Below are 12,630 nucleotides of genomic sequence, written 5' to 3'. Positions count from 1 at the left end.
ACCCAGGGCCTGCACAGCACGAAGACACAGCAGGCGCTTCCTACACACGTTTGTCACCGTCTTACACGCCTGCCACCATGAACTATCACTTCCTCTACGTTCAGACAAGGAAACCAAGGCACAGGGAGATTACAGGACTTGTCCTAGGCCACACAACTGAGAGGACTTTTTTGTGTGTTTGTTTGTTTTGTTCTAAGTCTTAACCAGTTAGCTCTGGCTGACCTGGAATTCTCTATACAGATCAGGCTGGCTTTGAACTCACGGAGATTTGCCTGCCTCTGTCTCTGGGATTAAAGGTGTATACTACCATGCTGGGCTAGCCTTGAATTTTAACTGGCATCTCTCTCCTCAGGGCTCTGCAGCAGCCAGAAGCCCAAACCTGAACCCCTGGGTTCAGAACCATTGTTAGGAGGGGAGAGAGAAAGCAAACATCCGAGCCACAAAGAATGGTGGGCACTGTGCCCAGCCACTCTGCATGAGACACCCCGAGAGACACGGGTATCTCTCGTCCTCTGCCATCTCCCAAGCCCCCTTATTGTGTACGGCTCCTAAAGGGGTATCCTATGATCTACAGCCATTCACACATCACCCCCCCCCCCACACACACAAACATCCCATAATCAGAGTGACTAGAATTCCAGAACCTAAAATCAAAATGGAAAAGATGGCAGGCAGGATGGAGTTTCCACCAAATGCTCCCCACTCCATGGAGGCTGTGCAGGGCCCAACCTGCTCCACAGAAGCCAGAACCATACAGAGCGAGCAGCACAGACTGTTGCTGGGACACGTGTCCTCGGTGTTCTCTGCTCTTCTGGCCCCTCCCATTCACCCCTCCCATGTCCTGCTCTCTGCCCAGCGGGCCCTCCACCCGCACAAGAGGGCAGGGGCACCTGTGGCTTGGCAGGGCTGGGTGCCAGGGGCCATGGCACTCTCTACTTCTGGGCTCGCCTCCAACTCCCAGCCCACTGTGGTGACAGCCTGCCTGCCGTGGCTCAGAGAACAGAGTCAGAACTGTGCTCTTATGCCCCCAGCCAGGACCACACGCCTGGCAGGGAGGCAGGGACCAGCCCACAGTGGCCCACACCACCCAGCCACAGACTCTGTCTGTAATCAAACCTACCATTAGCGAGATGAGAGGCAGTACCCAACCTCCACCCTCGCCCCGTCCAGTAGTGACCATCCCCAAAGGCGGCAGAGGAACTGAGTCCAGGACAGCAGTAACTCAAGAGCTTGGGGTCCAGAGAGGTAGTTCCAGGTCAACACCTGAAAGGTTTCCCAGGAGAGAGAACATGATCTTGTAGGAAGGGAACGTGGATCAGGAATGTGTGGGGTACACTTTGCTATGATTCGGGGCCACTGCTGCTAAGGCCCAAAGAAGAAATATGAGGGCCTGGAGGGGCCACCGTGGTGGGGGGACTGGTCCCCAAGGAAAATTTAGGCTTTTATTCCTTTTTGAGGAGCCTCTATTTCTACCTCTATCAAGAGGGGGTCATGGTGGAGCTGAGGCACCAAAAGTCACTACAAGAGGTTCCTGATAAATACTATTTCTCTCCTCAGGCTGTGCTGGAAAGGGGACAGAGGGGGAAAGGACAGAGGGGAAGGGGACTGGGCTAGTGCTGCCTCTGTGAGTGGAAGAGAGGGGACTTACATGTAAACCTGCTATCCTGGTCTGGCTTGGGAGTGCTGGGACAAGAGGCGCCGATGTCTTAAGTTTTTTCAGATCCAGCTTCCAAGTTGGCCAGTCCCTTCTGTCAAGACCTGGCCAAACACCAGCACACTCAATCTTGGTCCTGAGAGGCCCATTCAGGCCCATGAGACCGGGGTGGAAATGGAGCTGGTTATGTCAGCTGACTTCTTGACTCTTTATCGCCGCTCTCCCTTGCTGGCTCTCTGCCAGGTGAGGTGCAGGAGTGTCCTCCCCCAAGGACACTGTTGTCCCTGTTTCCTCTCACCTGTGAAAAGGTCAGACAAAATCAGAGGGACAGGGAAGGGGTTTAGGAGGTGGCCCTTGTACTCAAGAGCCACTGGGTAAGGAGAGTACAAGGATAATTCAAGGAAGCTGGAAGCTTAACAGGCCTGAGCCTGCCAGGGGTCTCACTGGCCCCATCCATCCACAAACCAGCAGGGGCACTGTCAACTCTGCTAGCATAGGAAGAAGCCCAGAGAGGCCAGGAGGACAGCCCGAGCCACACAGCTTTCTGTGATAAACCCAGGACTTACACCTCGGCCAGTAGTAACCAGAATTCGGCTTCTCAACGTGATGCTTTCTCTGGTGGGGAATGGGCCCTTGTGGTCTTCTGGACCCCACAAGGGAAAGTGAGCTACCACCACCATCAAGAAGACAAGCTTATCCAGATCTCTTCTGCCCGCACCGCCCTGCCAAAGTCCTTGTCTCTGTCAGATTTCCTGTGGCCCAGCAGGGCAGCCACCCAGCCAGCAGGATACACAGGTGATACGCTCACCGAACTACCGTGCTGACATGTGTTGTAGTTTGTCCGCAGTTCTCACAAATATTCTCATCTGGTCGCGGCACCTGGGTGCGTGCCAATGTGCTCGGCTCAGGCCAAGGAAGTCGGGCAAGAGCCCTTTGCCCTCACAGCTAAGGGAAACATGGAATTCAGGGGGTTCAGAAGTCTGGGCACAGCAACCACCAAAGGGCCCAGGAGGAACTGGGGAGAGGCCACCCTTTGCCTACCCAAGGCCAGAGCTCAGCAGCTTTCTTCTGAGGCAATTCAGGACCACACAAGCAGTAGCCACCTAGAGGCTGGGGACAGGGCTAGTGGCCAGCTAGGTTAGCCCAGACAGGAGGACAGGGCCAAGGACAGGGCAGGCAAAGGGCCGTTGCACAAAGAAACAATCAGTACCACAGACTCTGTCCAAGTCCCAGTGCCCCAGATGACCATGGGCCTGACCTACAAGAACATAGAACTGCTTGGAACTGACCCCAGGAGTCGCCAAACATTGCCACCATTGCTGACACACGCCCTGCCCCGTAGACACCTGTTGGACTCAATCTCCTTGAATACTTTCAGGGTCAGGTCACTCACTACCTAAAACAAACACTGCAAGACAGGTAGATTGTGTCCCCTTCATAGTCTGTAAACTGCACTCCACACCAGGGGGAAAAGGGTCAGAACCAGGACCCCCCACAGCCTGGGTCCCCACAGCCATCACTGCTGCTGACTGTGAAACTCACTGGGATGAAGGAAGTGGGGAAAGGGACCAGGAGTATCAGGACCTCAGAGTCACCTGCGCCAGACACCTGGGCCCCAAGCACGCCTCTGACCTTCCAGGGGCTCTGTAGCCCCACATGGCTCCACAGTTGGTCTTCCTGCTTCTAGAACAGCAGGTGACCTGGAAGATGGATGGGGTCAACTCTGATGTTTTACCTAGCTCTGTCCCAGGCTGACAAGCACCCTCAGAGAATGTGGGGCTCAATGGCCTCATGAGCTGCCTGAGGGCAGGCTTGGTGCCAGGGTCAGCTCCGGGTCAGCCTGCTTTCCACAGCTATGGGTGCACAGGGTGAGGCATCACATGCCTCCAGGCAAGTTGTAGGAAGGTCAGCTCAATACCCCACCACACCCCTCGGACTTTGCAGGCTGGCTGTGGGCCCCCAAGGCACTGTCTCCTCGGCCAGCACTCATATCCCACATGTACCTTGGTGTCCCTGAGCCGGGAAACTGCCACTGCTGAGTCAGGGCTCCTCCCTCTGCCATCCCACATCCGACTGCAGGGCCTCCCTGTCTGGGCATCAGTCCCAAAACCCACACTTCCTCCTCCAGGCTGGTGCAGGCTTTCCTTGAGACTCGCTGTGGTGGATGAACTTTCCTGAGTTCCTCTGGTCTATGAGAAGTGTCTGGTCCAGCCTGAAGCCTGGCCTGCTTGGGGGAGGGGGCGGACAGCAGTGGCTTCAGTCATGGGAGGGCTCCCTTCTCCCTGCTTCTCCATTCTCCTCCTGCCATCTCCGAATTAAGTCCACACTCGGATCTGGGTGCAAGCCTCTGCCCAACAGAGCCAGCAGGCCTCCTCCTGCTCCCCAGCATCCCGCCTGGCACAGCCGCTCTGACTGCACGCGGGAGCCAGGCCCTCGGTGGTGGCGGCCATTTCCCAACAGTCCTGATTAGTCTAGTGGCTGGCAGAACTCAGCTGACCAAGACATTACTGCAGAGGAGGAGGCCTATGCCCTGGAGAGCAGAAACGACCCAGAGGGCTCACCTGGACAGCTCTCATTCCCGTAATGACTCAGCACCGGTACCACAGGAGGTCAAGATAACGGGCAAGGGTCAAAGAAACAACTTCAGGGACAGGGTGTCAGGAATGTGTGTCAGCATGTGCCTAAATGCGCAAGACAGGGGGAAGGCTCGGAAGAGAAAGGCATATGGAGCAGAAGACTGGGTGAGGGGTGGGCTCTGAGGGTTTCCCCAGGGGGCTGCGGCAGGCTGTAGGCCACAGGGCCCAGTGCATGCTCTTTGCTGGGGGAAAAGTATAGACGTCCATGGGAGACAAAGGGACACAGTCCACCAGAGGGAGGAGAGACAGAAGACTCCAGCATCTCTGGGTCTAGAGTCTTGGGTCTTTCCCCAGAGAACCCGCTCTCTGCCCTACTCAGCTGATAGGCTGAGGTCGAGTCTTCCAGAGCCTGCTGGCTGGCCTTTTCCCTCGAGCCCTCCAGCCACACAGTGCTGTTTCTGTGGCCTGCTCCTTCTTGGAGCCCATCTTAATCCATTTAGGGGAGAGGGAGCTGAGCCTGGTGGGAGGTGGGGATCAGGACTCAGCTGCTCTGTAGTATAGGCTGGGTCCAAACAACAACAACACCTCTATCAAGGGTGATCGGTGAAGCCTGGTTCCTAGGGCTAACCCCCACCCACTCCAGGTGCTGGGTGGCTTTGGTGGCTGGCTGTGTGTTCCATTGCACCCCCTCCTGGGCCAGTAACAAACTGCATCCACAGCTTCTACCCAGGATGGGCAAGAACCCATCTTCCATCCCACCTGCTCAGCAAAGCTGCCCCGATAGTGGGAACCAGTGGGAACCAGAGGGGTCCAAATGCAGGCCATCCTTACAGCATCAGCTCACAGGCTAGGCCCACCACCTCGGAATTCTGGAGTGACCCCACTGTCCTGCAACTGCCTAAATAGAGACCCATTGCCGGTCCACCCCGCCCATCCCCACCCAATCTTTCACTGTTCACCTGGGGGCCAAAGACACCGTCAGCCAAGCCAGGGTGACTGGTACAGAAGGCCAGCCAGCAGGCTCTGGAAGACTCGACCTCATCCTGAAGCTGTGAACAGAAGACCACCTCACGGGACAAAGAGCTGCAGCTGAGATACAAATCCTAGGCAGAAGTTGCATCCAGATTAGCCAGGTGGGTCTGGTGGCAGCTCGGAGTCACTACAATAGAAGGGGGTGTCAGTGGGAGAGGGGCCGGGGAATTGTACGGAAAGGGCCACACGTCAAGGACCTCGGAGGCTTCCCGAGGCTGGGGCAGAAGGGAGGCAGATCTTACCATGGAGTGTGTAGGAGGAAATAGCCCTGTGAGGCCTTAACTTGAAACCCAGCTGAGACCTCTGACCTCTAGCCTAAAGGGAAGAAGCGTGTTTGGAGCCACTAAGTTCCAGGTGACAAGTGACAGCAACCACAGGAAAGCGGTGTGACAGGAAGGTTCCTGTTCCCAGACACATGTGGTACACACCCTAACATTCAATAAATACGCTTCTACATGTGTTTGGAGGAACTCGGGGTCTACCACATCCTCCAAAACAGCTCAGCAGTGACCTTGAGGGGCCCTTGGCTGAGGTACACAAACACCAGGTCCCGTGTTTACTGTAGATTTTTTGTGTGTGTAAATGGACCACCTCCGACAAGTCCTCCTGAAGGCCAGAAGAGGGCGCCAGATCCCTGGGAACTAGAGTTACATGAGGCCGTGCACTATCTAATGTGGGTGCTGGGAACTGAACCTTGGGTTCCTTTGCAATAGCAGCCAGTGTCCTTAAATGCTAGGCCGTCTCTGCAGCTTCTCCTATGATTACCTCACCAGGGATATGAAATGTTCACTCAACCTTCAGAGATCCTGCACCAAGCACATGTGCTGACTGGACTAGCCAGCCCAGGCTGGAGAGAAGGAAGGTTCTGGAGTAGGCTAAGGAGCCACCTGGGTGCACACAGCTGGGCTCACCAGACCTGACTTCCTCCTCCCACTGTTCCACAGGCCCCAGCTCCCATTTACCCAGTAAAAGCTTGCGGGTCCCCTCCCCTTGTGCTGTGTGTGCCAGGCACAGGGAACCCTGGTCCCTGTTTCCTGGAGGCCGCATACCTCCGACCTTTGAACCTCTCCCCCTTGACTGGGATACCACGGGGCATTCTTTAAGCATGGACTTCTGCCTGTGCCAGCCTTCGCGTCAAACAGGGGCTCTAGAGTTCTTGAGTACTGGGCTCTGAGTCTTATTTTGTGCACTTCTGGGTCTAAAAGACTCTGTGGCATACAACAGGTGCTCAGAAAGCACCTGTGAACACACGTGTGCGCACACTCACAGGAATAAAGCTGAGGAGAGATTACTGCATTTCCATCAGCAGGAGCGAAAAGCTGGAAGGTGAGGAGCCCCTAGGGGCACAGGGAAAGCGTCATGCATATGTGGCCTTCAGGGCCAGGCTGGTTATGGCACTGTCTCCTTAGGGTATGTGACACCTCACCCACGGGGCCCACAAAGGACACTTTGGTGGCTCCACTCATCGTCTTTGTATGTGTTTACACGCATGTGTGTATACACAGGGGCAGGTGGGTATGTGTGCACCCTTGCAGGTCAGACCCTGATGTCAGCTGTCTTCACTTTCACCTCATTTCTTAAGAAAGGGCCTCTCATTGGTCTGGAACTCACCAACTGAGCTAGGCTGGTCGGCCAACAAGCCTGGGGATCCTTGGGTCTTCCCTTGCCCAATTCTGGGATCCCACGTGTGAACCAACACACCCAGCTTTTGCATGGGTGCTGGAGACGGAACTCAGGTCCTTATGCCAGCTGAGCCAGGCCCCTCCCTAATCCCTCAATCTATCTTTTCCACCGCTAATTTCCACCTACAACCTTCTGGAGCAGAAGTTCCAGTTGACAGCAAGTATCGCCTCTGGGCCGCAGAACACCAGGCACGGAGGTTCGTGGATCACAAGCCATCGGGACGTCATTGCGTCTGAGCCAGCAGCTGGGTTACCATTTCCAGCTGTCCACACTAAATCCCCTTGCCTCTTTGTTTCATGAAAAGGGAAACTGGCGGCAGGCACACACAGCCAGGCAGTGGAGTTGAGACAGCAGATCCCAGTGGGTAGGAGCCATCACAGGAGGAAAGCAGATCCACCAGGGATGGGGACACAGGAGGCCTGCCAGCTCAGCAGCAGGACCGTGAGTTCAAGACCAGCTCGGACTCAAGAATGAGACTGCCACTCAACAAAACAAAACAATTTTTAAAAAGAGGAAGGGAGCGTGGGGAGGGGCATCAGACATGGTTGCTCAGGACATTGATAAGGGCCAGGGTTTCTCAAAGGCCTCAGGGAACACCCCAGTCCTGGTTGAGCATGGTGCCACATGCCGGTCATCTTAGCTCAAGAGAGGCTAAGGCAGGAGGATGGAGAGTTCCAGTCTATCCTGGGCTACAGAGACAGGCAGACCCTGTGTCAAAACCAAACGCCCACTAAAACAGGAAGGAAAGAGAGAGGAAGGGAGGAACGGAAGGAGGGAGGGCCTACCAGGCTCTGCCTAGGTCCTGTGAGCACCATTGTGCTGAGAGGATCCAAGGCCTTCTCTCTCTAGGTGAAAGGCCTCCCTCCCTCCCTGGTGGTGCCTTTAGAGCTTCTAGAGTTCCTGCCCTGACTTGCAAGCCAGGCTTCCAGTATTATGAGAAGTTCCCAAGAAGATAAAAATCATTGCTAGTGGGAGCCAGACACTGGATCCCAGTTCCACTGGCAGCATTCAGGAGAGGGACGGCATGGTGCAGTGTGTGACGGGAGCCCAGGCGGTCCTGCTGCGGCAGGGGGTGGCGGCGGCAATGAGCTGGAGCAGCAGCATCCCCTTCTGTACCCGCTGGGGCAGCTGCAGCTCACTAGCCATAGGCAAAACCTTTGTGTGCCTGGTGCCACTGTGCTCAGCTCGCATCATGCTGCCATGGGCACTCCGCCAGCTGAGGACCCCCCTGCCTTCCCAGCGACCAAGGCAGCCTCTGCCAGAAGCCCATTTTCCTAACAAGGAAGAGGAAGGGGCAGGGTTGCTGGTGACAAGCCAGCACCCTCATCCTGCGTGCTGGCTTCGCGCTACACTTTAGACACGGCTGACTCTGGCCTTCTCATGGTCAGTGCGCTACTTAATCTTTTGTCAGCTTGACACAGGCTACACACAGTTATCTGGGAACAGGAACCTTAACGGAGAAAAATGCCTCCCTCACATTGTGTGTGGCAGGCCTGTACGGCATTTTCTTGATTGATGTGGAGGGGTTCAGGCCACTGTGGGTGCTGCTACCCTAGACAGGTGGTTCTGGGCTGTGTAAAAAAGGAGCCTGAGGGGGCTGGAGACATGGCTCAGTGGTTAAGAGCATTGCCTGCTCTTCCAAAGATCCCGAGTTCAATTCCCAGCAACCACATGATGGCTCACAACTATCTGTAAATGAGGTCTGCTGCCCTCTTCTGGCCTGCAGACATACATGCAGACAGAATATTGTATGCATAATAAATAATTTTTTTAAAAAGAGGAGACCAAGAAAGCCATGAGGAACAAACCAGTTCCTCATGTGCGTTGGGGGGGGGGTGGAGCTTCTCTCATTTCCTGCCTCCTTCAGAGGACTGTTCCTGGGACAGGTAAGTCAAACGAACCCCTTCCTGCTCAAGCTGCTTTTGGCCAGTTTTTATCACAGGGACAGAAATCCTAACTAAGACAGGTCACCATCCCTGTTCTGCCATTGCACAGGATGATATCCAGCTTATAACAGAAGCTCAGGAGATGCAGAGCTGGGTCTCACACTTAGAATGCAGCGAACACATATCTGAGCATGTAATGACACCACGGTCCAACCGCACAGCACATGACTAGGAAGGAAAGGGGGTGGGGTTCACTTCTACACCCCATGGCCCCACAGTCACATCCACTAGATATGGCCCCAGTACCCCAGAACCCTTCAGAACCCTCCCCAGGGCTGTCGCTCAGTCCAGGGAACCTGCTTCTCAGAACCTGTGTTCTCAGGAGGAGTCCCCGAATCTCAGGTTTGGGACCCAGAGCTTCCCCCACCCCTCAGGGATAAAGAAGGTATAGGAGTCAGATTGAGGAAGGCAGATGGCACAAGGTGGGTCTGGCCCAGTGCTGTGAGGGAATGTGTGACCAGTTGCTTCAAGTTCTTCCGCCATGACATCCCCACCATGGTAAACTGGAGACTGAAACCATAAGCCGAACAACCCCTTCCCTCCCAGGCTGCTTCAGTGTTCGGCCACAGCAATGAGAAACAGGACTAACATGGGAGGAATGGCAGCCAAGGTAAACTGGTGTGTGGTGGCCAGGCTTCTGCACCTGGACACTGGTGACAATGTGGGGTCCTCAGCTATCCACTGTAGCATGGGGACACTGGAGACAGTGGGGATGAGGCCACAACCCTGGTCGTCATATGCACACAGGTAAGCCCCAGATCCCCTGGGTAGGTCTCGGCCCAGTGGACAAGCATGTCTGGCCTGACCATGGGTAAGGATGCCGACATGTCAGGTGGGGAGGGGCTGGGGCCAGAAATGGCTGGGCCTGGCTTTGGGCCCACACAGCTCAGCTCACCGGTGGAGACTGTAACTCCTACTGTCTCTGCCGGTAACACTATTCATCACATGAGAAACGGTTACACAACCCAAGAGGGACGTCCAAGGCCACTGTCCAACAGGGAAGATGGCTACCGGCATGGCCACGCAGAAAGCACACTCCAAGAATGACACACACTCCTTTTGCAGAGTGTGTAACCTATGCAACCTCGCCCTGCAGCTATCAGTGGGTCTTAGCGTTTATGTTGTGCCCCCGACACTGCCACACTTTCAAGGTGCCCACTCTGCAGCTGGAGCAGTGGAGGCTTCGGGACGTCCTGAACTTTGCAACCCAAGGCTAGGGCTTGGAAACCCGGATACCGATGCCACCTCCCTGCAGTCACTTTATAGTGTGTATCACTTCCGTTCCAAGGAGCCTGTGCTCAGCACAGGACAACTGCTTTGAGAGCCCACGCCCATCTTGCCAGCTTCCATTTCATACACACATTAAAAAGGTTCTAGGTCCTATGAGATGCTCAAGGATGTTGACGTAGTCAGGTGCCCTCATACTGCAGGGACAGCTGCCCACCCACGACTCCAAACTGCATCCTCCTCCTCACCAAGGGACTGGCCACCAGTCCAAGGTTCCTTTGGGCCTTGCTTGCTAGGGGAACCATGGCTTGGATCACCATGGTCCTCAAAGGACAGAGAAGTGAGCTGAAAGAGCCTGGCAGATGCCAGTCCTTTTCCCCATGGCCTAGAACTGTGCCTACAACCAGCGGTGACTCTCCTAATGCAGTGCCCACGGGCTGATGCTGCCCACACAAAGGATGTCTGGTTAGCCACCAGAAGTCTCACCATTGGCAAACCATCCCTGACACAAAAGTGGCCCTGTTCCCTAAGTGACACCAAATCTGATGAACTCTGGAATCTTGGTGGGTACAACCCGTTGGCTCCAAACTCACTGTTTGACACTGCGATTCCTGGGGGCCCTGGCCTAGCCAGGCCTTTCCCCAACTTCTATATATAGCGTGCTTGCAGGGAACCAGAGCTGAGGAATGGTTGGCTGAAGTTTTTACAGCCCTGCCAGGCAGTATATATCCCGTTCCTGCCATGACCAAACCACCCTTGGAGAGGACTGACCGTATAAGTCAGGACTGTCTGAAGCTACCACAGCAAGGCCCTAGTGGTGCTTCCTTGGTGTGAAGCCCTAGAAAGAAGGGAAACATGTATGTGTGTGTGCATGTGTGCGTGCATACATGAGTGTGCATGTGAGAATGTGTCCTAGGTAGGTCTATGTCTGATTGTGGCCCCAGTCTGACCAGACACCTCTTGCTCCTACCCCCATGTCCAGTACTAGCCTTTAGAGGGTGTCAGTCCACAATGATGACTTGGGGTCCTCACTGTCAAGGACTCAAACATGACACGGCCTATCACCAAAGGCTCCAAAACAGGGCTCCATACTAGAAACTGAAATGTCACTCCCAAAACTTGTGACCCGGAACTTTCTGGGTCAGAATTCATACTGCTGGGCTATAGGTAAGCAGATTGTAGGAGCCGGACACAGGGTTCAAATCCCAGTACCCTACCACTGCCGTGTTACAGGGATGAGTGCCTCAGCCTCCCTGAGCCCACCACACAGTATTCTGATGTGAAATGGCATACACAAACACAAACACACAAGCCTCTGCTTGCTTAGGTGTCACAGAACCCATGGACCACCAGCCATGAGGCATATCTCACAGACTCAGCTTGGGAGACAAGATTTGCTGAAGATCCCTCAGCCCAAAGCAAGTGCCACCTCTCCAGCCACACAGTGGCCCAGCTCTCCTATAGAACACCATGTCGAGGGGTTGGCCTGCCCTGGGGAATGTGGCATCACATGTGCTCTGCAGATGCATCTCAGGGTAGACTTTGCTTAGAGGAGTGGGTAGGCAAGGCAGAGACACGTGGGCTTTCAAGACCCAATCCACAAAGGTATGTACTGGACCTCAGAGGGCTCATGCCAAATCAGAGCACCCTAGTTTCCAAAGGGCAGGCCCGCGGAGCTAAGGGAGGTGCTGCTCACATAAGCAAGACATTCCTCCTATGGACCCGGGGGAAGCCAACAGTGCTGACTAAGCTCTGAGGCTCACACACAGCAAACCTTTCCCTTGGTGTGGAAGCCAGGCCTGCTGTGAAAGCCAGGCCCACCCCTCGCCATGCCATCTCACAGATGCAAGGCTCAGAGCATGTTGGATGAATATGCGTGTGTAGGGGTTAAGAGGATGCCAATCTCTGGCGGTATCTGCCCTGCACCCCTCCTTTGCTGTATGGCGACCCTGCCTGTACCTGCCAGTGTCTGAAGCCTCCCAGGTCCCCACGGCATAAGCACCTGGTCTGTTGGATCCATCTGGGAACTGAGTCAATTTCACAGAGGACATGAAGTCAGCACAGGACAAACTGCAAGATGAACACACTCCAGATCAAAGCCTGGGCCAGATCAAAGCGGTGGTCCAAACACGTGCCACATGATCTCTGGCTTGCCTGTCACCTTCCCCAGCCCCAGCTCCTACCATTTTCTAGCAAGCCATGCTGCTGGCTTCTACCCCCTTGGTGGCGAGGCTGGTCCTTGAGTGTCTACTCCTCCCCAGGGACAGCATGCATCAGGTTCCCACGGGTCCTCTTTACTACAGCCTGCTCCAGAGAGTCTCGCATGGTTCAGTGCGGCTCTCCAGGACGTTAAGAAGAGGCTAGAAGAAGACAAATGTCCACCGTGTCCTCAGTACCTACAGAAAAGGTCCTAGGAGCCCACAAGAGATCCATGGGATCAGGAGAGCCACCCTGGCCACAGCTCTCTTGAAAGCCACTGAACGGCAAGAGAGGAATATAAGGCCATCAAGCT

General features: G+C 55.1%; 1 protein-coding gene across 4 annotated transcripts in view; it reads right to left on the bottom strand.

Annotated features, from left to right (window-relative positions):
- Gse1 (Gse1 coiled-coil protein) overlaps positions 1-12,630 on the bottom strand; it is a 342,813-nt gene that overhangs the window by 207,583 nt on the left and 122,600 nt on the right. The gene's annotated exons all lie outside the window — the stretch shown is intronic.

Source organism: Arvicola amphibius, chromosome 15 (genome assembly GCF_903992535.2).
Source record: "Arvicola amphibius chromosome 15, mArvAmp1.2, whole genome shotgun sequence".
In the NCBI taxonomy this organism is placed as follows: domain Eukaryota; kingdom Metazoa; phylum Chordata; class Mammalia; order Rodentia; family Cricetidae; genus Arvicola; species Arvicola amphibius.
The sequence above is the reverse complement of the archived record's forward strand: the minus strand, read 5'-3'. Positions and strand labels throughout refer to the sequence as shown.